This window comes from Rhinolophus sinicus, chromosome 8 (genome assembly GCF_057876585.1).
Source record: "Rhinolophus sinicus isolate RSI-liver-muscle chromosome 8, RSI-T2T, whole genome shotgun sequence".
NCBI classification, from domain to species: Eukaryota; Metazoa; Chordata; class Mammalia; order Chiroptera; family Rhinolophidae; genus Rhinolophus; species Rhinolophus sinicus.
Genome location: NC_142508.1, coordinates 58,739,050 through 58,766,958, shown reverse-complemented (window position 1 = coordinate 58,766,958; position 27,909 = coordinate 58,739,050). Strand labels below are relative to the sequence as shown.

General features: G+C 37.7%; 1 pseudogene across 1 annotated transcript in view; it reads left to right on the top strand.

Annotated features, from left to right (window-relative positions):
• Nucleotides 1-931: 931 nt before the first annotated feature.
• LOC148757585 (nitric oxide synthase-interacting protein pseudogene) overlaps nucleotides 932-27,909 on the top strand; it is a 39,453-nt pseudogene continuing 12,475 nt past the window's right edge. Inside the window, exon 1 of the transcript XR_016022246.1 lies at nucleotides 932-1,040. The product of XR_016022246.1 is annotated as a nitric oxide synthase-interacting protein pseudogene (transcript). The remainder of the gene's footprint in view (nucleotides 1,041-27,909) is intronic.

Sequence of the window (27,909 nt, the reverse complement as noted above, 5' to 3'; positions counted from 1 at the left end):
ATTATATATTCAAGGGTGTACACATGCAATGTTATTGGCGCTAGCAAATAATTAGCAAACACCCAAGCATCTCTCAATAAGGCAATGGTTAATAAATCAAAATGTTCCCATCAATTGCAATATTAATAATACTAAAAGGAAGGAGGTGTGCTTGTACATATACAGACAAGCTCTGATACTTTTATATAAAAAAGAAAGTAGCAGAACATGTATAGTATACCCTATCATGTAAAATGTTAGTTGCTATATGGAAACACACACACATACACACACACACACACACACACACACACACACACAGATACATACAAATGCATAGAAAAAGAGGCATGGAAGAAGCCTCCAAGCTATGACTAAAAGTGATTAGATGTAGGGAGGGCTGTAGAATTGAGAATGTAGTGGGATGAAGGAAAATTTACACTTCTGCTTTCATCATTTTTATAATTCCTGTATTCTTTACATATATCTACAGCTTACTTTGGGAATTGTTTTTAAATTAAATGAGAAAATTACCCACCAGATATAGTAATTAAGTCATTGGTAAACTTGGCAAGATCGTCAGTGCAATGGTGGTGGTGGAGGTCAGCAGACAGTGGGTGATGGGAGTGTCTCCAAATCTTTTTGTTGCATCATTTTATTATAATAAATCTACTGTCACATACCCAAAGATAGATCCAGGTTTTATGGAATCTGAAGCTTACATAATTTGGGACTCTCTCTTTTAAAAAAAGAACAAAAAACTGTTCCTATAAAATTATATTAGAATAAGAAATCACAAATATCAAAAACTCAGAATATATCCAGACAAAAATCATAATATTTTATTATTTGTCTAACACACTTTGAGTAATAATTTTCCAAATATTAGCATCTGGCTCTGGATATTTCATGCCTTTCTCTTCCCACTATTTATGGTGCGCAGAGCCGTAGGATGTGGTTCTATGACTCCAGAGATTCTGGTCCTGTGCTTTCACATCATGATGCAAGGTACGTCAGCACGGTGGATGGGAAGAATATTCCTGGAAGACATTGCTATACTGGTATGACTAGCAATAATGTAATTATATATAGAAGGGACTGCAAACCATGCAATATATGATAGTAACCCTAACCATGTGTATCTCTGAATCTATTTCTCTTGAACTGGATTCCCAAAATGCCCATGACCTTTCCAATACTGACAAGAAGAGAAATAGGACAGTGAGTGAGGCAAACTGTGCGTGTGTGTGTGTGTGTGTGTGTGTGTGTGTTTTCAAGAATAATCTTGAGAATATTAAGCTCCTGATGGGGAAACTATCAGGAATATATGTGGAAGACTTTGAAATGAGCAAAAATGATAACCGGCATTTTGTCTAGTGTACCTTTCCAGGCTATCGAGTGTGAAAATAACCCAGATACACCGGTTGTATCACAAATCTCTTCTAATAGTTTAGCACCTGGAATATTTCAAGACACCAACCATCTCCCCTCTATTATGATGGCATCACTGTCTTCTTAAAAACCTGTGATGTCTCTTAACTGCTCTAGACTCAAGTCCTGATTCCAAATCTTGACAGTCAAGGCTTTCAGAATTTGGTCCTGTACCAAATTTCACATCACCCCATAGGGTGTCCCCATCCGATCCACACCCATTTATCTACCTTAGAAATTATTCTCCAGACAAAATGCTCTTCCGTATCTCACTGACTTTCTAGAATATTTGTCCTTTCCTCTTCTTCCATTCAATAAAAACCTTACTTATCCTGTAAGACTTAACTCAAATGCTGCCCTCTAGGTAAAACATAGCTCATTCTATCTCATTGGAATTCATTGCTTCCTCCTCAGTCTCCCCAGGCATTTTGCATAGAACTCTATTATTACACATAACAGAACACATAGCAGTGTCAGGCTTGGAGTTGTAATTGTGCCCTTGTGGACTTTATGGGACCCAAGTGGATCTTGATCTCTGGCCTGCTAGCATGGAGCAAGAGATCAATAAATCTCCGTAGACTTGAATTAGGCTGGATAATTGCCAAATTATGTCACTGAAAGTCAGTCTTGTTAGAAAGCCTGTGAAATGCCAAATGTGGCCTTTACTAAAGGTTGTATTATAGAAGAAGATTACTAAGCAGCTATTGTACTCCAGTGTTAAAAGCTATTTCTCTGGGAAAAAAGAAAAGTTAAAATCATGACTGTCATATAAACATAAAATGAACACTTGTAAAAGACTTTGTTTAACTCATTAATTAATAAGCGGATGGGTAAGAAGCTAAAATTTGTTCAAAGAATTCTGAAACGACAGGCATAGACAGGCAATCGGGAATACTGAGATGAATTTACAAACAGATAGAAAACTGGTGAAGAGCCACAAGGCAACAGTCAATTATATGGCACCAAGCAAAATTTATTTACATTTTGATGGACAATAATCATTTGCATTACTATCAGTTTTCTACAATTTACAGACTTATAAAGTAGCTCAAAGCCAGTGAAAGACACAGATAACCTGGAAAGGTATACTAGAAAGGACATCCATTTTTCATTTTTGCTCATTTCAAAGTCTTTCACATTTTCTAACATCCTCCTTCCCATGATCATAATAATTTCAAAGATTATTCTTGATCACAGAAAAGGCAGGTCTCATTAGGATTGGTCTAGCAGCTTGCTACATGTTAATTGCCTCTTTCCTTGTCCATCACCTCCATTAAAATGTCAACTTCCCAAGGAAAAAGACCCAATTTCTTCACTGTAAATATTAATTCTTTCTTCAGTAAATTCATATTTTCTTGGTTTTGATGATAATAGTTTGGTCAAGTAAAGCCACCGTAATGTGTTTTCTTTTTCCCTCGAGTAGAAAATGTATAAACTGCAGAAGCTAAAGATATATATTTTTTTCAAGTACGTCTTTATCTTGAAAAATGAACTCTTCAATATTAAGGAGTAATGACCTAGTTTGCTGCACTGTTAATATCAATGTGCTCAATCACTAAAGAGCACAGAACAGCTCTGATAGGCTTGTTGCAAATTAGAAACATCACACAACTAATTCCAGCTTTACCATTTCGTCTAAAGAATTTCAACCACATTACTACTGTTTTTGAAATCTGCTAGCAATTTCCTGCTTATAAGGAGACCAACTTAAAGACCCAATTAAGGGATGCTCACTGTGTTTCTATAAAAAGGTGCAACATATAGGCAGACTCTACATTTGAAAGAAACACTGTTACGTGTCGTTGTAACAGAAAACACTGGAAAATGTTTAAATGCCCAAAGGGATATAGTTTTACGAAAAGGTGATTCATTAGTAACATGTATTGTCATGCAGTTATTTTTAAATGATCATTTCTTAAAACTATGTTTCCAAAAGGAAAATACATATAATCCATTAAAATGAAATAGAACATAAAGATTTAGACCTACTTAAAAATATATAATCACTGGAACAAGGCTTCAACAATAACGATACATATTGAAAAGCAGTGGATTATAGGACACGTTTTCTATTTTTGACATTTCCTTTGTTTGTTACATCAATGTGTTACACATTTCTTAAAAAGAAAGGAAGGAAGGAAGAAGTGGTGTTCTATAAAGTCTCTTCTGTAGCCTATAATTTGGGTCCTTGTAATCGAGCAAAGGGTTTCATTATGCTTTGTTTCACTAACAAACATCTGATGTCCTTCCTCGGGTGTGATTTTCATTATAGCTATTTTCAAAGTGCTTGAATTGGGATTTGTTACTTAGTAAGAGGCCTCTTGTTCTTTTAGTCACTAACACAATTTTCACATGGCCTAAAATGCAGAAGTCATCACTTTGTTGAATCCTTTAAGGACTGGGTCACCATGACCTTGAAAATTTCAAAAGAGGAAGGCTTCGACTTCAATAATACCACCCTTCAAATGAGAGGTTTGGGATTTATCATCAGCTTCCAACACTATACCTCTCAGGGCACAGGACCAAAATAGACTGGCATGACTTGACCAAGCTTGGTTTAAGGAGGGACCTTACTAGATTGAAGTCTTGCCCAGTTATTCATGGAAGTTGGTTGGCAAGTGCCAGGAAACAAGCTCTGGGTCAGTGCTGTGTTCTTATTAAAATCGCCTTAATGGAAAATGTCTCACTGGTCAAATGACCGGTTTTTGACCAATTTTTGTGGCAAAAGGAATACCTCCAAACAGATTTATATTCTGTGAAATGTATAAACACCCATTTTATACATCCACAACACATTCTGGAGGAAGCAAAAATATATGATGCAATAAATAACAGTTTATATTTATAAATGTCATTGCCTATGTTCATTCCCCCACTTCTCACATTGCAGATAAAAAGCTAAACTGACCTTACTGTCTAAATGGAGGAGCATACATGCTGGGGTGCTTTTGAATCTGTCATTTATTGCTTACTTATATGCAAAAAATTCTGTTTGAGTATCATTATAAAGTATCGTATTAATTGGGTCTAGATAGAGATTCATGCTTTGGAGGGTGATGTGCTCACCCATTAGAGGTGGATCAATGCTCTCAACCAAAATGTGGTTCAGTTGCCGAGACTCATGACACCACACACTCACCCAGAAGGTATGGACAGATTTACTGCTCACATAATGGAGTTCGCTGTAGAGACCTGGGTGGGCTCTCGAGGCACTGCTGAGAATGCTTGAGAGAGCAGAGAAAAACAACTGGCTTGGCATTTTGTGTTGGTCACAGGGTGGGATGGGGTGAGGAGGACCACGTTTGAGCCAGGGCGTCCTTTGTTTGAACGTCATGCTGGTGCCAAAGGAGGAAAAACCTGGGCTTTCTTACCACCCTTCCCAAAGGTGGGGCAAGAGGGGAAGGAAAGAAGAATGATGAGGCTCAAAAGCTGTCAGTAGTCAAACATCAAAAATGAAGTCAGACTCTTTATTATAAGGGGATAAAGTGGGAATTCAAAACAAGTCTATATTCGCTTACCATTCCCATTAAATCTCTTGTCTCCCAAACTGTTCCCTTTACAGACTCCTGCCCTCTTCAAACCACAAAGTGGAATTACAACATAGTATGGAAAGCAATAAGTAAATCAGTAATTATAATTACAGAGAAAGAGCAAGAGCAACTTGCCCACTTATTCGACTACATTTATTCGATATACATTTATTCAAATGTATAATTAATTAATGGGAGCAGATGAGAGGAATGTATTAGTAAGATTGGGGAAGTCAAGACCGGAACCATGTTGTGAAGAGGTGGAGAGCAGTAAGGAAAACATTTTTGACCAAGGAAATTGAATGTTTAAAGGCCTGGGAAAAAGAGAGCAAGACCCATTGAGAAAATATTCAAGAGCTCAGGCATGGCTATACTGTAAAAGAGTCCTGAGAAATGAGGCTGGAAGTTTCCATGTAGGTCAGGAACAACCTTGAAAACAATGTCCCAGAAAGGTGTGGATTTAAAGGATTTTAAATAAGAAAGCAACAAGATTACACATGCGTGTGAGAAAAACCACCCGGGCAGCCAACTGAAACGGATGGATAAAATGGAAACCAGACGAGAAGCAAGGATACTTATGAGAATATTTTGCACATTGATGCAAAAATAAAATGAGAAAATGACCAGATTAGTCAACAGTGGGGAGAGTGAAGATGTGAGTAGAGATTTTAAAGAGATGGCTGCTTCAGGACTTAGTGGTTGATTCCATGACTACGAAGGGTGGGTAGGGATGCAGAGTAATTAAAGGGCAGAGACAATTAGGAGTGGCCCCTGATCTGGATGAGTAGGCAGGAGACAAACATATTTTGAAGAAGGTGAGCATGAGTTGTCTTCCCGGTAATATCCCAAAAAAGAGAGAGAGCGTTAACGAGAGTGAAGTTGGTGACACCAAACTACTCCAGAAAAAAGACAGGATGAGGCCTCTTGCCCTTCTAAAGGTACAAAAAGATGAAAGTTATATCTCATGACACCTCACAAAATAAAAACATTGCTCCCTAGGGTAGTGATACTATTCAAGAAACTTTGCATGAGGAAAAAAAAGTTTAGAGCCAAGTATAGCCATATTTCATAAACGTTTAGTTTAGGAATGGGTTTATAGACTAGTCTTTCCTGAAAAAAAATTTTTCACATACACTTAGTGATGTCATACCTGGTAGAATACACAAAATAATGTCAGGAAAAATCAGAAAATGAAAGTTTGAACCATACACAACTATTAGTTGTTGCTTAATTGAAAAAGCAGCACAAGTACTGGGTCAAGATTGCAAATAGTATTAAAGGGTATACAAGGAAAAGTAGGTCACCTCCCAGGTCCAGAATGCCAGGTCTCCTCTCTAAAGACAATGACTGTTGCCAGCCTCTTATGTGTTTCTCCAGAAATCGGAATCGCTTTGCTGTGAACACAGCAACTGGCTTTCCAACTAATCTTTCAAAAGGACTTACCGATCAAGAAGTCTGTGTTCCAGTGTCAAGACCCACAGAGCCAGAACTGCCCCTTAAGTGAATTAAGCAGCTGAAGAATAAACAGATCAAAGTAACCAATGGCTCTGAGACCTGGCTGAGTCCCTTTTTACAAGTTGAGTGATTTATTATCTGCTTTTATCTCCTGCAAAGTTTCAGTTCTTTCCATCAGGCTTCTGGCTCCAGGTGGTCACCTGTCTCTCAACAGAGCTCTGAGAATTGTCTTGCCTTAGAACCAACCTGCAACAGCACTGAGTAAGTGGCAGTAATCTAACACTGCAAGAAGGATGCTTAAACAGAGGCCATCTCCTCCCTAACTGGGGGTAAAAATAGTTGCCAGGGGAGAAAAATACTTTGGGAGGTATATTTATGTAGTTACTTCTATTTCATAAACAAAAAATTCAAGGATGTAAATCACGACCACAAAATACTTCAATCCTGAAATGTCTTACTGTTATCCTATCGTCCTTCTAAATATGAGATGCTTGGATAAAGCAAAAAATTTTTAGGTAACCTTTTTTTGATTATGAAAGATACTGATACATTTGATAGAAAATATGAAAAATCCAGGAAAATTGAAAGAATATTAAAATAATCATCATGTCACCATCTAAAGATAACTACTGTTAACATCTGTCTAGCTATTTTCCATCTATATACATTACAGTTGTGCTTTAGATTTTTCTGAGTTTTTTCCCCCCAATATACTAAATTTCCTTCAGACTCAAATCAAAAGAGATATGACAGTGGGCTTTTTGTGTCTTTGTCCCCAAGCAGGGAGCCAGCTGTTTGGGCAGGTGTGGGAATGAGGTAGAGTTCCACTGCAGCAAGTGTTGAAGACATTCTTTCCTTGTACCTTCTACCTCCTCCAGCAGTGCCCTGAGTTACAGAAATTATTCCCAAAACCTGCTCTGTGGAAGATGAGCTTAAGCAAGTGATTTGCACCTATGAGAAAGATTTGTTTGTTTAAGAGTCTCCTTAAATTATAGTTAAGACAGATTTGCTTTGAGTGCTCCTGGTTCAGTTTTAACATTGGGAGAAAGCTCAGCGATAACAAGGGAAGATTATCTGTGCCTATTTGTTTAATGCCAGACTGGCTTGAGCTTCCCCACCATCCAGACTGTATCTATTTTTTCCCCCAGTAGTTTAATTAAAACAAAAAAAAAAAAAAAAAGAGGGGGAAGGGACACAGAGCCTGTTATGGGGAGAAATCTTCCAGTCACATTTTTATATTCAATAACTTAAGGCTACTTTTAAAATACAGTTTCTAATGGAAGTAGAGTATTTATCACTGCCTTCAAAGATACCAAATACTGTTCCAATATAGTCTGGTGCAACTGATGACACATGGAGTATGAATCAATATAGGAAATGCAAGTTACATGGTAAGTCTAGAACACAGCATCACAAGCTCTAGTCAAGTTACATTCTTATGCTTAAATAAAGTCAGTAGATTTTTTTTCATCAGCAGACACTGCTGTATTGCTCTTTTCACAAAGGGATTAGATGACGTTGATATTACTGAACATCAGGTAAAAATAAATATAGATGCCAGTACGAATAGCAAATATGAAAGGGGAATAATGCTAAGGACACTGTTCAGTATAGCAAAATAAGCAACAGCATATTCTCCATCTAAAACTAAGCATCGCATACAGTCTCAAAAATTGAAAACAGTTTTGCTAATCATATACGATATTATACTACTCTAAAAATCCTAAATGGGTGTCAAAAAAGTTGGTTTTACTATCATCTTTCATAATTTAAGCTAGTGTTGAGAAATCTTTAATGACAATAAACTTTTCTAGAAATGTAAAATGAATTCATTGTTTCGGATGTGTTTGGTTGTATTTTGCATCTTGGCTCAAGTCTAAGGATACAGTGTGGTAATCTGGTTTTAGAGGAAAAAGAGAGGCCATGAGAGTAACATAGAATAGTCCATCCAGTTAATTAAGGCCTTTAAAAAAACGAATTTAGACATAATACCTGGACTATTACTATACTGCTCCCTTAACCAGGTCTCCCTGGCCCGGCACCACTTTCCACACGCTACCCCTTCAACCAATGGGAACTTTAACCTGAGTCCTTCAGGTATGTCTTGGTATCTCTGAGAATGTGTATTCTGCATTCCACCAAAGACCTTCCGGGCTTAATAAGGAAGGCAAACAAGTGAAATCGAACTGAGCGACACTGTTGTCAACTAACCACAATATAATTTAAGTGGATTTGAATTTGAATTTGCAATTATTAGAATCCCTCAGATTTTTCTCTTTTGGCTCCTGATAATCCACGTCCTCCTTAATCCTGTGCATCCTCGCTTGCTCCTTCTGATTAATTTAAGTACATTTTTAGAAAAAGTAACACATGCATATTTAAGACTCATAAACATGGTTAAAAAGAAAAACACAAGCAACAGAAAAATGTATGTGATACACGGAGGTATCACCTGCTGCCCGGATCCCCAGTCCCTAGGGCCCTCTCTACAGCAACCACTGTTACCAGACGTGGATCTCCTTCCAGAAATAGTCCCAGATACATATGCACACAGGTGTGTTTATATAAATGTGTAGCTCTCTTTTTCTTCCCCACAAAGTGGGAGCCTACTATGCATATTGTCAGTGTTTTTCTTTTCCACATAGCACAACGAGTCAAGATCGGTGAAGGATATTATTATATATGTCTCTATTATTATAGTTTTATATGCAACCAAGGGGATTATTCAAGCTTCTCAAGGTCACTTCCACCTAAAAAATCACAAAAGTGTCACCTATGTCTTCTTCCAGATGTTGAAGAACAGAACAAGGAGAGAGAGAGCCTGTAGCACTCCCTACCCCAGCAAATATTAATTAGCTCTCAACAGGCTTTGAACCCACTTAATAGTTGTGCTGTCCTGGTCACATTGTTTCATATCAGCGCCCGGGGAGGTAAGTCAGGAGCACCAGGAAACTTGAACATATGCAGAGCCATTTCCTCAGTTACCTCGAGTTGCAATTTTTATTGATTTCCCCCTATTCTTTCAGGTTTGGGGTGGAGGGGAGGCCTTTACAGTTTATGCTTTCTTATATACAAAGTGCTATGGACAGTAAGTCTTTACTCAATGAGAATGCTGAGAATCGCAACAAAATAAAGGTAGTGATAAAGACTATGAGCCAGAGTAGCTAGGTTATCATGGACCATAGATTCTCATGTCTCTCCAGGGCACTTGCAAACTGCTTAAAGTTCAAGGACACATCATAGCATTGCATACCTGAGTGTCACAGAACAGGTCATTTCCATGAGTCAGAACAACACAGTGACCAGATGGATCTCTGTGGGGATTTCCAATTCATCTGGGGCACTTTGACTTCTAAATCTAGAGCTCTAGCTTTTCTGTGTGAGAATTCATTGACACAAAGCAAAATGAACACATTCAGTGGACCATGGTACTTTTCACTGCTACACACATTTTCCAGGGAGTACGTACCATATGTTTTCCCTTTCTTTAAGCTTCTACTTTTGGTTCCTCTGGCAGGCATAATTCATTTACTACTGTTGGCCTGCGTCTATGCTTCTCAGTAAGTGAATAACCCAATAAAAATAATTGCCTTGATCATCTTCTAACCCCATGTTTTATGCTGAATCATATATATTGTGGCCATTGAGAAGTAACAGGTAATATTTAGTCTACGGACAACTTCCAATGACATAGTCTGTTGGAAAGAAAATATACTCTGATCATTTGAGGGAAGAGATGAATACAAAATTATGGTTATACATATGGTTTCAAAACTAAATACTGTTTATCACAGGTATGCTTTAAATCATTGGTGAAACTGTAAGGTTTTATTTATAAAATATAGAAAACAATGTTAGTCATATTTTAATTGTGGGTTTTCAGCATTTTTGTACAGCATTTGTAGGCACACTGCCACTTTTGTGAAATTTTTATATTTTGAACTTTTGTAAGGATGTCATTTCAAATCCAGTATTGTTCCCTTATGTTGACATTTTACTCACTCTTTCATCTTCGTAACAGTGCATGTCTTCTAACTGCGCTGGTTGCAATGCTATCTGCAGGAAGTAAATACTACAGTGCACATAAAGCTCACGTGAGTCATATTCTAGATGAGGAAAAACAGATAATTAAATATTACAATTACATCTGTAATGTCTAATTATTCTAATATCTATAATTATTTGAGACTTCTTATAATGTGACTCCCTGGATGCAATCCAATATACATTTTATTTGTGTGGTCACTTTTGCTAACTAGGTAATTAACATCGTTTCCTTTCATCAACTTTTCATGCCATCCAATAGATAAGATCCGTATAACTTCAAACATGTGAAAACTTCTATTTTATAAAATTTCAAGATTTTCACCCATTTATTCCTATATCAATCAACAATGCTATGATTTTTTCCATTTAGTAAATATATACATATTCATATATACCATGTTTCCCCAAAAATAAGACCTAGCCGGACCATCAGCTCTAATGTGTCTTTTGGAGCAAAAATTAATATAAGACCCGGTCTTATTTTACAATAATATAAGACTCGGTCTTATAATATAATATAATATAATATAATATAATATAATATAATATAATATATCGGGTCTTATATTAATTTTTCCTCCAAAAGATGCATTAGAGCTGATGATCCGGCTAGGTCTTATTTTCGGGGAAAAACAGTATACACATATGTATATATTTACTAAATGGGAGATATATATATATATCTTACAAGGTAGAAATTATTACCAAGGCAGGAAATTGACACCCAGGAAAGCTAGCTAACATGTCCAAGTATTTATATGGCATGTGGGAGCCAAACCTACTGCAGGCAAGCTCTTATAATGTGGCAAGGAGTGAGGTCATAGCCAAAGGATTTTATTATTGCCACAGACAACATCAGAAGAATCGGGAGGAATGTTCTATCCTCGGTGCTGTTGTATCAATCCCTGTGAAGGAACATGATTAGCCAATGGGGCATGTGCTCACTCCAGGACCAATCAATCATTTGGGCCATATGCATATGGTGTTACTACTGACCAGCCCGAGATCACCTTGTGGTCAATGGACAGAAAACTGAGTGGAAGCCCCGCGAGCATTCTATGCAATGAGTGGTAGGGGTGAAGAAGGTCCCCATAGAGATGAGTGATGTTACCAGAGGAGGGGGAGAGTGCTACATTAAATACACACATACGCATAACACAACTCCAAATTCCTTCCACATGCCTCCCATTGAGAAGTCGGTCTCATTCCCCTGGACTTGAATCTGGTTCTGTGCCTTCTTGACCAACGGAATATGGTGGGAGTGATGCTGTCGAGTTTATAGTCCAAAGAGGTAAGAAACAGGCAGCTCTCTTCTCTCTTGGAATGCTCACTCTTGGAAGCCAGTCGCATTGTTACAAGGAAGTTTGTGGGGAAGCCCACGGAGGGAGGAAGCAAAGTCTGAGGCCCTCATGCCCAGCTGAACTCCCAGTCAACAGCCAGGACTAAATGGCCAGTCATGTGATGGAGCCATGTAAGTACATCCTCCAGCCACAGTCAGCCAGGTCCAGCTAATAGCCAAGCCTTCCCTGCTGAGCCCTGCCAAAACTACATGTTTGTGGGCTGGTTATTCTTGTTCTTTTAAGTCACTAAGTGTTGGAGGCATCTGTTATATAAAAATAACCAGAACAACCAATCACCAAGTTTTTCTCTTTCTTTTGTTTTGAACACACAAATTTTGTTCAGCACCCTTTTCCCAGCCCTCTAAGTGCCAGCTTGTGGGAGCCAAACCTATGCATGCAAGCTCTTATTATATGGCAAGGAGTGAAGTCATGGCCACTATGCCAAGCACATTGTACTTGGGCTATAAATATTCATGAAATAATTGAATTATACATTCAGAAGGCATTACCATCTCTTTGTAATGGATAAATGGCACCAAGAACTTAAGTGAATTGCACAAGTGGGTCTTAAACTGAGCTGGAAATAAAAGATTTTCATATGAATGCATTATCTATTAGGACCCTCAGAATAGTCTCTTCGCATTAAGTAAAATCCAACTCTTTCTCATTAACAAGATGATGGTTGGTGGTGAATAGATTCTGAGCTTTAAAAATAAGAATGCTAAAGTATCTGGAAAGATAGGTTATAAACTATTAACAAATAGATAATTTTGGAGAGTAAAACTTGGGGTTTGAGGAAGCAATCGATTTTACCTTCTGCATCATTTTTATTTCTTACAATGAATATACATAAATTTTATACTTTAAAACGACATCAAATTTCCTAGTAATGAAATCTACCTAAAGGTTAGCAGCAACTGTCTTGATGATATGATTATGAGAGTTTTACATTGATATTTAATATCTAAATCATATGCTGGTAGTGAACATACGTTCCCCTACAGATCTCAAAGAATTGAATTTCAAATTCTTTTCCACTAAGATCCCAAATGGTATAAAACATTAAAAAAAACAAAACATTGTACATTACCTGGATGTGTCATACAAGATCAACTGTAATGTACCAAGCTCAGATTCACACATGAAGAAAATTACACATCTGGTCACCCACTCCCACATGCACCAGGAAGCATTACGGAAGGAGAGTTTTGCTCTCATAGGACATAACACCAGTAAGAAAACTGCTTATCACTCCCTAATTAAACCTTGTTACTCTTGAAACTTTTATCTTGCCACAGCAGAGTTTCTAGAAAAGAAGTTGGAAATGTGCCCTTTCTCATGGTTAAGTGGGAAGATGGTAAAAGAGCCCATTTGTGTCTAGTTCTGAGGCTGAAGCACTGCTAAGGGCTACTAAATCTTTGATACTTCTGAAGCTTTCATACTTACGTAAAAGCTGGAAAATTCGTTAATATGGTATTTTAGATTCTCCTCAGTTATAACTGAACATTTTCTCTGGGCATAAAATTTCAGGGTACTCACACTTTGCTTCCTTATTTTCTATTTCTATCAGTAAATTGAGCAATTTTCAGTACAAATTACAAGTTATCAAAGACCAAGCATTTTATTCATTCATTTATACATTCAACCCATAGCTAAAGAGCAGGTACCATGTAACAGGCAATCTACTGAAGAAATATGAAACTGGAAGATATATAAAGAATAATTCCAAGTGATGTCAAAAACACGGCAGTGTGAGGGGTCCCCCTTGATCTCTCCCCTTGAGGTTACAAGTTGAAAAGCTATAATTCAACAAAGGATTTCCCATGCAACACACAAACACGTCTGAGAGATCAGTGCATCGAAACATACGAAGGTGGGCGAATCAGGGTGAACAGGGTAGGAGGGAAAGGAGAAGAGCAGAGACAAGTACCATAGATGCAGCCCAGAGCTCACTGCGGTCCCAGGTGAGGGGAGGATTGAGACTACAGGTGCACTCTCTGTAGCTCCAAGTATTCCTGCCTGAGTGAAGAGCAGGACCCAGTGACTGGGACAGAGAACCTGGGGCAAAGACCAAATACAGAAGTGCGACAGCTGTGGTGTCACTGCCAGGCAGAAAACAAAGCCAGTGAACCAGGCCACCTCCCACAACCCTCCCAGTGCTAGCAGTGGACCCCAGAAGAAACTGTAGCCGTGCATGGTTAAAGAACAGAATATCTACATCCCTGAGAACTGGAGAGATAGTTACTGAGCAGCAGACACACACTATGGCTAATTCCAGTGACAAAGAAGGAGATACAGGAGCGAGGCAGCTGTGGTCTGGCAGTAGTTATTACTTGGAGGAGAACAAAGACACAAACACACCACTAGTCTCTGCCAGCCCACCCTGCCCCCATCTTCCCCAGTGGATCCCAGCAGGGGCACCCAGGGCTGCTGAGGTACACAGCTCAGCATCTGGCTGCAGGGGGAGCACTGGGATTTCAGGGACTCAGAATCCAATTGCCCACTACTTCCTCCTGTGGAGGTTGTACCCTGAGACCAAGGTGACCTGGTCACAGAGGAGAAGCCCACTTCCTCAGGAAATCTTCCACTGTGAGAAGCCAGAATAGGGCAAGAGAGAATAAAACACTTCAGCACTACCTACTGGAAAACAAAAGAAAAACTTCTTTGTACCAACCTGCTGCAAAATTCATTCCTATAGATACCTAGGAAGAGAAATTATCCAACAATTGCAATAAATAACCAAAGTAACAAGGAAGCTCAGAAAGGAAATGAAAAATCTCCAGAAAATAAACTTAAAGACATGGGAATATGTAACTTAAATGACAGAGAATTCAAGGTTACATTTCTAAAAAACCTTAACAAAATGCAAGAAAACTCAGATAGGCAGTTTAATGAACTCAGAAATAAAATCAGTGAACAAAATGAAAACTTTACCAAAGAGACTGACATTTTAGAAAAGAACCAAGAGAAATTCTGGAGCTGAAGAACTCAATAAAAGAGATGAAGAATGAAATAGCCAGCTTAGGAAATACAGCTGACCAGATGGAGGAAAGAATTAGTGATATCAAAGATAGAAATCTGAAAATGACACAGATGGAAGAAGAGAGAGACTTCAGAGTTAAAAGAAATGAAAGAACTCTACAGGAACTATCTGACTCCATCAGAAAGAGCAATATAAGAATAATGGGTATACCAGAAGGAGAAGAGAGGGAGAAGGGCACAGAGAGCCTATTCAAACAAATACTCGACGAGAACTTACCAAACCTGTGGAAAAAACAGGATCTTCAAATCCAAGAAGCAAACAAAACACGCAATTACCTCAATCCTAAAAGGTCTTCTCCAAGGCACATTATATTGAAACTGTCAAAAATTAATGACAAACAAAGAATTCTCAAGGCAGCCAGGGAAAAGAAGGCTACAAACTACAAAGGAAAGCCCATTTGATGATCATCAGAGTTTTCAACAGAAACTCTAGAAACTAGGAGGGAGTGGAATTAAATATTCAAACTATTGAAAGAGAGAAAGTATCAGCCAAGAATAATATGTTCAGCAAAGTTACCCTTTAGATATGAAGGATTAATAAAGATCTTTCAGGTATACAGAAGATGAGGGAATTTTCCACCACAAGGCCTTCATTACTGGAAATACTGAAGGAGGCTATTCTACTTGAAACAAAAGGATACAAATCTATGAGTAAGATTAACAAACAGAAGCAGGAAATGGCAACACCTATACAGAATAGGGCACTATACACTTAAACATACCGTAAAGGGTAAAGGAGATTTAAAAAATATGAAAAAAGGAAAAAGAGAAGAAGACAATTTGCTACTGCAATTCAGAAATGAACTCACAGCATAAACAGGGTTAACTTGTGACAACAAAAGTACAAAACAGAAGGGGATAAAGGTCTGAATTTGCAAAGGGGAAAGGAGATAATATGCATGCTGAAGAAAAAGGACTACTGCATATATAAAACTTTCTTTTACATAAACTTAATGGTAACCGCTCAAAAAAATCCAGAACTGAGACACATAACATAAAAAAAGAGGAAACAGAGGGGGGAAAAAAATCATGGAATACCACCAAACTAAAATAACAGAAACACAAAGGCAAAGAAACAGTGGAGACACTGAGCTACCAAAAAACAAAAGGTAAAATGGCTACAGGAAATCCTCATATATTAATAATGATCCTAAATGTAAAAAGGCATAGAGTAGCAAATTGGATCAAGAAATAAAACCCAACCTTCACGAGACACATCTCAGCTGCAAGGAAAAATATAGACTGAAAATGAAAAGGTGGAAAATGATACTCCAAGCAAATGGCATCCAGAGAAAAGTGGGTGTAACCATGCTTATATCTGATGAAACAGACTTAAGGATAAAAAAGGGAATGAGACAAAAATGGATGTTTCATAATGATAAACAGGACAATACAAGAAGACATAACATAATCAATACATGACTTCACTCAAATGTGGGATATAAAACTGAAAGTAACAAACGAACAAACAAAAAAATCATACACAGACAATAATTTAGTGGCTTCCAGAGGGTAAGGGGGGGGTAGAAGAGGGTAAAGGGGGTCAAATACATGATGATGAAACTGGGTGGTGAACACACAATGCAATATATAGATGATGTATCATAGAATGGTACACTTGAAACCTACATAATTTTACTAACCAATGTCACCCCAATAAATTTAATAAAAATTAAAAAGAATAATTCTTGCTCTAAATGTCCAAAAGGATGATCTCTTATCTGACATGGGCTATGTTAATTGTCTACCCAGCTATAATCCCTACTGTCTAGAAATCAAATTTATATAAACTGAGAGTAGAATGGTGGTTACCAGAGGGAGGGATGTGTGGGGGATAGGAATGGGGAGATGTTAGTGAAAGGATACAAATTTTCATTTATAAGATGACTAAGTCCTGAAGATGTAAAGTATGTTGACTATAGTTAATGATAAAGTATGGTATACTTGAAATTTGCTAAGAGAGTAGATCTTAAGTGTTTTCATCACACACACACACACACACACACACACACAAACAATGACCATATGAGGTAACAGATGTGCTAATTAGCTTAATTGTGGTAATTATTTCATGATGATAACATTTATAAACTTATCACATTGTATCCCTTAAATATATAATTGTACCAATCATACCTCAAATATATAATTTGTCAATCATACCTCAATAAAGCAGGGGAAAAAAGCTGGCAGTAGACTTAGTAACAGACACCTCACCCAAGAAGATATACAGATGGCAAATAAGCATGTGAAAAGATTCTCCATACCGTACGTCCTCAAGGAAATAGAAATTAAAACAAGGAGATACCGCTACACACCTATTAGAATTACCACAACCCAGAACTAGTGAGGATGTGGAGCAAGAGAAACTCTCAATTACTGCTGGTGGGAGTGCAAAATGGTACAGCCACTTTGGAAGATGGTTTGAGTTTCTTACAAAACTAAACATACTTTTACCATGTGGTCCATCAATTGCACTTGCAAAGAAGTTGAAAACTTTTGTCCATACAAAAATCTGTACACAGATTTTTATGGCATCTGTAATCCTAATTTCCAAAACTTGGAAGCAACCAAAATGTCCTTCGGTTAGTGAATGAGTAAACCTGTGGTCCATCCAGAGAATGGAATAGTATTCAGCACTAAAAAGAAATGAGCTGGACCGGCCCGGTGGCTCAGGCGGTTAGAGCTCCATGCTCCTAACTCCGAAGGCTGCCGGTTCGATTCCCACATGGGCCAGTGGGCTCTCAACCACAAGGTTGCCAGTTCAATTCCTCGAGTCCCACAAGGGATGGTGGGCAGCGCCCCCTGCAACTAAGATTGAACACGAGCTGCCGCTGAGCTCCCAGATGGCTCAGTTGGTTGGAGCGCGTCCTCTTGGTTGGAGTGTGTCCTCTCAACCACAAGGTTGCTGGTTCAACTCCCCCAAGGGATGGTGGGCTGCGCCCCCTGCAACTAGCAACAGCAACTGGACTTGGAGATGAGCTGCACCCTCCACAACTAAGATTGAAAGGACAACAACTTGACTTGGAAAAAAGTCCTGGAAATACACACTGTTCCCCAATAAAATTCTGTTCCCCTTCCCCAATAAAAACCTTTTTTAAAAAAAAAAGAAAGAAAGAAATGAGTTACTGAGCCCTGAAGACATGGGGAAACTTAAATGCTTATTACTAATTGAGAAAAGCCAATTTGTAAAGGCCATATATTGTATGCTTCCGAATAATGTGACTTAGCCAGGGATTTGGGGAGAGGGAAGGATGAACAGGCACAGCACAGAGGATTTGTCTGGCAGTGAAAGTGTCGGTATAATACTATGGTGGTTACATGTCATACATGTGTCCAAACCCATAGAACGTACAACACTAAGAGTGAACCATAAAGTAAACTACGGACTTCGGGTGATAATATGTCAATGCAGGCTCATCCATTGTAACAAATGTACCATTTCCACGCAGGATGTTGATAGTCAGGGAGGTTGCACACATATGGGGATAGGGGGTATATGGGAATTTTCTTTCTGCTCATTTCTTCCACAAGCCTAACACTGCTCTAAAGTGTAAAGCTTATTAATTTAAATTTTAAAAGAAAGAGTAGAGGAAAAACACTGTTAATAGTCACCATCTCCAGGCAATGAAAATGTAGCTGCATTTCTTTTCTTTTTCATACTTTTTTACATTTCCAAAATTAACCACTATTAGAATTTATTGACTGCTTTAATTTTCTAGTCAGAAATATGTATTTACTGATGATATCTGAAGATTTTGCCTTTCTCTTAGTTCCCAGTATTGCTACTCTAATTTAATCTTCAATAAACTCATGCCTGAACTACTGCAACAGTACCCAAGTGAGGTTCCCCATCACCACACCTATGCTTGGGTTCACCCTACATATATTACCATATAGCATTCTTCCTTAAGTACCATTTCATCATGCCATGACATTCTTCGAAGTCTCTCGCGTATCCATTGTCCTCTTCTTAAATCCCTCCCATCCTTCCAGGGTTGGTGCCTGCTCCCTCCCCACATATACATTTCTCCATTCATCTTCTTCCAATGCTCCAACCCACAGTGATTGTTTTCATTATGTTATTTTATAAAACAAAGGCCAAGTCTTCAGGAAACTGTAAACCAGTGTATGCCATATATTGGTTTCCTGGTCTGTGGTACATGGCGCCATCTCCTCAACCAAATTTTAAATCCTGTCATCTCAGGAATCATGCATTACACTTGCCTTCTGTGTCATCAACTCCATTTTTGATGGGCAAAATAACATGACACATGGAACTTGCTTTAAAATGTTCCAGCAGAAATACATGTGTGTGTGATGGTAGATTAAAAAAAGATTGACACAATGACACAATGTTGATATTTGCTGAATACAGATGTTAATTATATGGGGATTTAAAAAAATACAATTTCCCTAGTTTGTGTGATTTTTGAAAATTTTCATAGTAAAATGTTCTGGAAAAGGAGCTTTGTAGAGTGTAAGACTGTTAGATTCCATTTCTGAAACTTTATCAGAAATGTTTGAGTTCAACATCACTCTGTAAGTCACGTCTTAAACTCTTTCCCAAATTATTTACACAGTCAAATCCATCCATTTTGCACACATATGATTTTATTTTTAATATAAACTATTTCACTTATACAAAAGTTCCTACTGACTGTAAGTCATAAAATGTTTCCATTTATATAAATTATACAAAGATTAAATACCTAAAAATTAATTTGGAAAATAAAGTACCTGACTTGTGACATCATTTTTTACTGTCCAAAGAAAAAGTGAGCCCCACTTCTCCTTATTTTGCATCATTTTCATACACTGACCTCAATCTGGGTTACAAAATGGTAATATTATTGCAGTAAGCATGATTAATTCACTTATTTGTTTATGTAGTTTATAAATCATTTTAATTAAATAGCAATGTCAAGGAAGTTGAGCCCTCGCATTTAGAGCTTTAAAAAAAATGAAATGAGGCAGAAAGATGATTTTCATCATGGCAAAAAAAAAAAAAGCTAGTTTTGGAAAGCATTTTTTCATATTAAAATCACAAACAATTAAAAAAAAAACAAAAAAAAAAACCCCTGACCCCTTCCCCCAATGAGCCCTCTTTAGTTGTGATAAATGGAAGCTTATAAAAGTACCACAGTTCCTATTTAGTAACTAGGAAAACTTAGGCTTAGAACGTCTCAGTAGAGGCCCCAAGTCTCTTCATCAACCCACAGCAGAAGTATAAATAGAAAAAAGCATGCAGTTACTCACCATGTAAGGCGCCCACACGTGTCTTCAAATAGGTGGGAATGCCTACCACGCAAATGACTTCTCATCATCTCTATTCATGTCATGCTTTTCAAATTCCTAAAAAATGTGGTCTCTAGCCTGGAAATTGTACACAAGAGCTTAGTTTTTTCAATCCTCATTTTCCTCACTCATTTAAATTGAAATAATAACAGCATGTACCCCCCACAGAGCTGTGGTTATTGAGATAATGCGTGTGGAATGGTCACAGTGCCTAGTATAAAAAAAATCTCAAAATGTGAAAATAATAATAGAATTTCAAAAAGTAGATATGGGATTATTTTTTTTCCCTCTGTTTATTTTCATCACTCAAGATTTGGGGATGGTTATAGACAACATGGTTTTGTAGGTGGTATTCTTGCCTCCCATGTCCCTGAACCATCCTCTGGCCTGAACTTCCTATCAACTCTCTTGAACAAGGATCTAATAAGAGACAATTTCAGGAACCAACTGTGCCCAACTTTAAAAAAAAAAAAGACTATAAAATTGCAAATACAGAATTATGTGCAAGTGTGTGTCTTATTTAGAGTGATAAGAGAAATCACAAAGGTTATCTATAAAAATCTGAAAAATACTACCATTATCACAAAATCCAAACACATGATATTATATTAATTAGGCACCTTCTAGACATCCATAAAATATATATTTTTCCTTTTTGTAACCTGCATACTCTTTGACTGCTTTCTTAAATGGCAATAATTTTGCAATTTAATTTTCTCTAGGAAGAATAGAATGTTAAATTAGTTTTTCCTCGAACATGGTTGATTTGACTCTCTGTTTGTTTCGACAGTTGATGTTCATAAAACATGAAACTTCACAAATAGATATACTTTCTGATTGTAGTACTACTCCAGAAGAGTGCCTAACAAACAGAAATTCTGATAAATTCTATTTCATACTATTACCATAAAAAAATGTAGAGTATTATGTATAATTGTATATGCTACATATATTCCTATGAAAAATAAGAGATGAGAGAAACATGCCTAAGGTTACACTTCCGGCAGATTGCTGAACTGGGATTCCGGAATGTTCCTGACAGCTGGCATCCGTTATTACTCAGATTATTACCCACCACTCCATGCAATGCCTTCCAACCTAACACCCGGACCTCTCACATCTTCATCGACAGTGAAGAGGAAAGGGACATGAAGGGAAACAAACTAGCATTTACTGAGCATTTCTTGTGTGTCTGGCTCTTATATTTGGCACTTTCCTTATCTCATTGACTCCTCAAAGAAACTCTGAAAGGTCAATGTCATTTCCCCCAATTTACAAATGAGGAAACTGATACTGAGAAGTTCAAGGTTACAACACTTAAAGAGAGGCAACTAGGACTCCAAAGTCCATGTCTTCCCACTATACAAATCTGATTCCTTAAAAATGTAAGAGAAAAATGTGGAGTGTCTGCGACAAAATTTAAAAATTAGATTCCAACTAACTTATTTTACTTATTTAACAAATACTCTTCTTGGTTCCATCCGTTCTTGGGTTGTAAGTGAACCAAGAAAAGTACTTGGTATTTGCTGCACTAAACACTCGTTGATTATGGTTAACCTCATGCAGACCTACCGTGGCTGACGGACCCTTAACAAACCTATGTTGGTGAGGAAGGGGAAGAAACCATGGGAAATACACAGTTGCATATTTTGGTATTTACAGCAAACATGCATTTTTGCTGCATCCCTACAATGTTTAGTGCCACACCCAAAAAGCATTTCCAAATCCATCAAACTCATTTGGTGACACTTTATCTCCAACAACACTAGAATACTATTCAATACATTGTCCGTAATACTAATAAAACCACATAGCTCCTTGTGATGACTTTCTTGTTTTTGTGGGGGATTTGGGTTTCTAGCTCAATTTATTATGGTGGGGAAAGGACTGCCTCCTTGTTTTATTTTTTTTTTTATTGTGGTAAAATATACGTCACATAAAATTTACCATTTTAATCATTTTAAAGTATACACTTCAGTGGCATTAAGTATTTTCACATTGTCTTGCAAACATCATCATCTATCTCCAGAACTTTTTTCATCTGCCTAAACTGAAATTCAGTAACCATGAAATAATAACTCCCCATTTCTCCCACCTGCCAACCCCCAACCCCTGGCATTCTATTTTCTGTCTCTATGAATTTGATTACTCTAAATACCTCATATAAGTGGAATCATACAATATTTGTCCTTTTGTGTCTGACTTATTTCAGTCAGCATAATGTTTTCAAGGTTCATCTATGTTATAGCATGTGTCAAAACTTCATTCCCTTTTAAGGTTGAATAATATTCCATCACATATATATACCACATTTTGTTTAGCTGTTCATCTGTTGGTAGGCATGTGAGTTGTTTTCACCTTCAGGCATTTGTGAATAATGTTGCTATGAACACTGGTGTACAAATACCTGTTCTAGAATTTAAGATGAGGAACTTAGCATTGTAAATACAGTTAGCTTGAAAATCAGCACAGGGGACCCTGAGGGCTCCACCCCCAGTAGTTGGGTCTGAGGGAGGAGTGGGAGGGAACACATTTGAGGTTCTGCCATAATCCCTGCTTGTCAGAGGTAGCTCCTGTGGCTTTGGCCAGCATTACTTAGGGTTATCCCAACACTGTTGTCATGGTCCAGTCTGAGGGGGGCGAGTTGTAGCATTTCCTGAAATATCCCATCTTATGTCGTGTGCATACATCCCCGGGTCCACATGAAGTAACCTCCAAATATAATACAAGAAGGTTCAAACTCAACTTCCTTAGAGCCTTCACTTCATGGATGACAGAAAGAAAATCTTGTTCCACTAGCACCAGTGGGGTGTTTCTCTGGGGCAACCCCACCAAGCAAGATCAGAGGTCATCTAGATTTGGGAGCCAACAGGATATTTTCAAAACAGCTAGACCTGCATGGGTCAGTGTTCTTTTTAATTAAGGTAAACATATACTCTTTTCTTGGTCCTATTGATCAACTACTCTAAGGATTTTAGGGTAATTACCTGGTACGACACTAACCAAAATCTACAAATGATACGATTACTGTATAAATTATTTTTAAAGATCGGCTTTAGCATGAGTGAATTGCTGGTTCTACATTGATTTCATTTTGAAGTTTCATTAATAGATTGATTATTTCTTAGGCTTCTAGTTTCTGATCAGTTTGGCATTATAGATCATCCATTTAAGAAACTGTAAGAAACAGTCTATATTATACAATGAGAGGGTGAAGGAGAGGAATAAAGGGAAGGGTCTGGATTAGGATTTTTACCTACCATCTTCACCAGAGCTCACTGCTGACTAGTCAGCAGTGCCTGGTAGTTTGCTTTGTAATCCCTGAGAAATTAAATGGGGTTTAACAGAGCAAACTCTTTACTGAGCTTCAGGATAATAAATGTAGACCTCCAAGCAGAATCCCTGGAGTGCTCAAAGAACATAGGCCAGGAGGGAGCTGGGGAGTACAAGTGTCCACATCCTGTGACAATCCTGACTCTGCATTCTCAAGAACGAGCACTAACTGTCCTGGGGTCAGGACCTGGGGCCAGGGCCTGGACAACTTCAGGTCCCCTCCTTTTTCCTTTAGGATTCTTTAGAAATGGGGGGTGGGAGCAATAGTGAGTCACACAGCATTTCACTCTGTATTTCCATGATTTAAACACAGGTTTTCACACCCCAATGGCTCCGAAATTGAGATATGTCTTATGATGGATCACGGTTGGCCAGACAGCAGCTGTGGCCTACTTATTTCCTGAGCATATGTGAACTTTATCTCTCTTCTTCTTTTCACGTGTGCACAAGAGCCACACAGATTTTAACAAATCTACATTATGTCTAAATAAGTAGAAAAGGGCTCTTTCAATAAGTCTAAGATTACGAAGAAGGCATTCTGCCGTGGTTTAATTGTTGGCATTTCTTTTTTTCTTTCTGGAATACCCAAGGGTACATCTTTAAAACGACACTTTACATTTGATGAAATTATAGTGAGTACTAGTAATGCTTCATTTATTTTTTTCATTCTTATACTTTGAAAAGGATGGAGATTCTAATCTTCGCAAACCCAGAAGATCCTTTCGTGCATTTCCAGGATGCACACATCTCTGTAACAGCCGCTTGGAAAAAACTTGACAGGTGATTTCCTCTTGCTTAACAATAATAATACAAACACTGTTAAAAGTAATAAAGAAGGGGCCGAATCTGATCTTCTTAGAGACACTTTCTTCCTGGATACAAGCTTTTATCAGAACTGCCCTCCCTGACACCACGGCTGGATGACTCTGCAGAAGGTTCAGAGACATCACTTGCGACCTTGATTAGCCCATTGGCTCAGTGAACACAGCTGTTTCTTTCTAAAGTCTTCAAAAACAATCAAATTATTCTCCAGCTCCTTGAGTTCCACAAAAATCTTATTATCTCTGGCTGAAATGAAAGAAATATTAATGCAAAAGGAAATCATTTCTTCCTGGGTTACTATTCAAATAAATTGTAGCTTTATTCTTCCCCAATTTATGAAAACCCTCTCGTTCCTTGCTCCTCAGAGTGGGACCTAGGATCCTCAAGCCCAGACCTGGTGGAGCCGAATCTGCCTTTCCCCAAATCTCCATGTGTGACACCCTCAGGCTTCAGAGGCACAGCTCTCGGTCTCTTCTGTGCTCAGACTGAATAAGGGAGTGATTTATTTTCCCGAAAGAGGTCATTGCATGTATTAATCCTGGGACTGTCACTGTGCCGTCTCTTTCCTAGGAAATTGAGTTTATTTTTGATTGTGATGAGACTGACAAAGCCCGATGAAGTAACTCAGCAACTCAACACTGATCCGGGAAGTCTCATTTGCAGCTCTCTCCTTTGAGAAGAAACTCTTGAGCCTTCCTGCTGAGAGTCCCCGCTTAAAAATGTGTGCCCAGGCATGAGAAGGAAAGCTGCTATTTCAAAGAGGAGTGAAAGCATTTGAAATTTCATTTGAAATTAGAAACTCCACTGCATATCTAGTCTGTTTTATGGGTTACTTTTTCTAATCTGGAAGAAGACTGTTTCAAGTAGCAGTCTAAGGGAAAAGCATCACGGCACATGCAGTGTTTTCTTATCCTCTTATCCTGCTTCCTCCCACAGCGTATCATTCTGCCCAGAGTGCATCAGAAGAAGAATGACAACAAATCTATTAGTTCAACAAGTATCCTCCATATGCCTTCCAGGGGTCTGGCATATTAGGATCGAACCCTCAAATCCACAAGAAAACGTAGGCAGAAGAGTGAGATCTTTTGAGATAGTGCTTCTTCTAATATTAAAACCCCATGTATTTTAGACATTGAATTAGGGATTGGTGATATCTTATTTAATAATAGCGATACATACTTGTACATTGTTAAGAATAATAAAAGGTAAAGAAGTTTGACGACTCCAGACACAGTTACTCTCTGAATGCAAATCTATCGGAACTACCCACCACCATGAATGCCTCTGGGTATATGCCTCTCTTGAAATGTCACTTGAGATCCTGGTTAGCTTTATTGAGCAAAAGTTTGCATACCATAAAATGTATCCAGTTCCAGTATACAGTTTGGTGAGCTTTAGTAAATTTATACAGTTATAGAATATTTCTACCACCCCCAAAATTACCCTCATGCCCATTTTCAGTCAATCCCTACACATCTATAGCCAGCCCTAGGCAACAACTGTTGTTTTGTGTCTCCATAGTTTTGCCTTTTCTACAAATTTCAAGCGGAATCCAGCAACGTGTAGTCTTGTGTGTATGACTACTTTCATTTAGCATGTTTTTGAAATCCATCTTTGTTGTTGTATCTATCAGTAGTGTTTTCTGCTGAATAGTGTTATATTGTATGGAAACACCGCATTTTGTTCATCCATTCAACAACAAAGGGGATACAAACTATTTAGTTTAAAATTTTTAACTTTTATGAACTTTTATGCAAGTCTTTGTGTGGACATCGTTTTCTTGAATAGATTCCTAGAAGTGGAATAAGTGGTTTGTATTGCAACTCTATGTTTAAGATTTTAGAAGACGGTCAAATGCTTCCTAAGTAGCTGCAAAATTATTTTTTTCATTAAATTTGAAGACATTAGCCATTATTTATTTAAACAAGTTTTCTACTCATTTCTCTCTGTCCTCTTTTTGGAATTCCCATACATTGGTTGCTTAATGTTACCTCTCAGATCTCAAAAGATTTCTTCATTTTTCTTCATTCTTTTTTCTTTCCTTTATTCAGATCGGATAAATTCTATTGATCTATCTTTATGTTCTCTTATTCTTTCTTCTGCCATTTCATATCTGCTGTTGAGCATCTTCAGTGAATTTTTCATTTTAGTTGTTGTATTTTCCAACTCTAGAATTTCCATTTGGTTCTTTTTTTGTAATGTCTATCTTTTTATTTAGATCATTAGATGAATCTGTGTCCTCATGTTTTCCTTTCATTATTAAAACATGGTTCTTTGGTTCTTTGAGTTTATACATAATAGCTACTTTGAAGACTCTGTCTTCTAAGTCCAACATCTGGGATGTCTCAGAGACAGTTTCTATTGACTAATTTGTTTCCACAGTGTGTGTGGATAACACTTTCCTATTTATTTGCTTGTCTCATAAATTTTGTTGTTGAGAACTGTATGTACCTTTTAGAAAATATTTTATAGCAAATCTGGATTATGATGTTCCTGTTACAGATTTTGTTGTTGTTGTTGTTTAGTTATGTACCAGGACTAACACTATATAGAGTCTGTCTGACCTACAGTATGTGGGCTCTGAAGTCTGCTCATTTAAAAAAAAAAAATGTTATTTTTTTATGTCTGGCTTCCTAATATCACCTCTGGGTCAGCACAGCTTAGGGGTCAGCCAATGACTGGTTATAGGTTATGCTCAAATGCCTTGAGCCAGTAAGACTTCTAACTTTTGCCAGTAGATCTGTGCGTAGGTTGGGAAGTGCATTAAAAATCCAAGGAGTTAATAAGTCTACTGGGCCTTTTCATATCACCTCTGCATGTGTACAAGGGACATGTGAAATGTTGGGAACCTCTCTTCTGTCTCCTAACCATATGCAGCCTTATTAGGCATGGGCACAGCTGTATAGACTTCCAGGAATATGTGAGAGCTTATCGTTGTCTACTATGGCTCTTTCATTCCCAGATTTCCCTGTTAAGTTTCCGGCTAGTCTGTCTCTCCATTGCTTCTCCCATGCAGGATTAGACCAGGTGTTATATTGGTCTTCCTTGTTCATTTGCTACTGTATACAACAATTCCCACAGGCATTCTTTTATTCCATGCCACTCCAATTTAAGCCAATCCTCTCTGATAGCAAAGCTTCTGATTTTCACATCTTACCTTGCCCTGGTAGAACTACTATGCCAATGGTGGGAATGGGGTGGGACGAGAGCACCCTCAGGCTAAAATGCCACAGTCTCCCATTGTTCTTATCCAAGGTTCAATTATTTATCCTTAATAAATTCTTGCCAAATTATTATATGCCTTTGGTTAATTTCCAGAGTCCTAAAACGGTTGTTTTTGAAAATTCTGTCCACTTTTATCATTGCTTGTTGATAACAGGAATTGCCTTACTCTGCCATTTTTCAGTCTGACCATCTTTGTTCATTTACCTTCAATCTTTTTTTGTTTTTCCTCTATTCACTGGGTTGGATAATTTCTATTGATCTATTTTGAAGTTCACTGACTATTTTTTCTGACAGCTAAAATATGCAAGTGATCCCATCCAATTTTTTTATTTTTTTTTATTTTAGTATTGCCATTTTCAAGTCTAAAAATAACATTTGGTTAATTTTTTATCATTTCAATTTTTCTA